Source organism: Ambystoma mexicanum, chromosome 5p (assembly GCF_040938575.1).
Source record: "Ambystoma mexicanum isolate Mex_15411 chromosome 5p, UKY_AmexF1_1, whole genome shotgun sequence".
NCBI classification, from domain to species: domain Eukaryota; kingdom Metazoa; phylum Chordata; class Amphibia; order Caudata; family Ambystomatidae; genus Ambystoma; species Ambystoma mexicanum.
In genome coordinates, this window is record NC_090930.1 from 202,192,800 (window position 1) to 202,193,465 (window position 666).

Sequence of the window (666 nt, forward strand, 5' to 3'; positions counted from 1 at the left end):
ATTTGGACTAGTTCTGGTATAAAATCATCTAAAGAGAAACTTACATTATATTCGGCATTTCCATTCTCTTGGCGTAATGCAGACCATAACGCAGACTCTGTTCGTGTCAACGATTTTCCTTAAACTGAACCTACATGTAACTAGGACCAGTTTCGGAATGGACAACCTTATCATATCTTACGTTATTACACCCCTCCTTCAACTCAATCCCTTTCGGATTGGTCCCTGTCTCTCAAGGTCAAGAAACAATAGACCCTAATACTGTGTGTGCGATGCGTGGGCATCCCCAGCTCCCAAGCAAAAATTATTTTTTTTTCTTTTTTTTTCTTATGGAACGCTTCACGAATTTGCGTGTCATCCTTGCGCAGGTGCCATGCCACTCTTCTATTTATCGTTCCAATTTTAGTATATGTGCTGCCGAAGCGAGCATCCCCAAGCAAAAATTCACAGCTGGTGACCTTCACTCACAATTTGAAGCATGGGCCCTGGAGGAAAAAATTGGGGGCTGTCACTGCTCGCTGTTCGTGGTGCTGCTGAGGGGTAGGGGAAACTTGCCAATGACAGAATGCGCCCTACTCCAAAATTGTAGTCGATGAAACACAAAAACTGAGTCAAAATGTGTCTAGTAATAGCCCTACCTCTGCTTATCTCATGGCATGTTTTCAC

The 666-nt window shown here is 43.4% G+C and overlaps 1 non-coding gene across 1 annotated transcript; it reads right to left on the bottom strand.

Moving 5' to 3' along the window:
* Window positions 1-323: 323 nt before the first annotated feature.
* LOC138481862 (U6 spliceosomal RNA) lies at window positions 324-430 on the bottom strand. Its single transcript, XR_011274458.1, has one exon. It is a non-coding gene; the product is annotated as a U6 spliceosomal RNA (small nuclear RNA).
* Window positions 431-666: the final 236 nt, after the last annotated feature.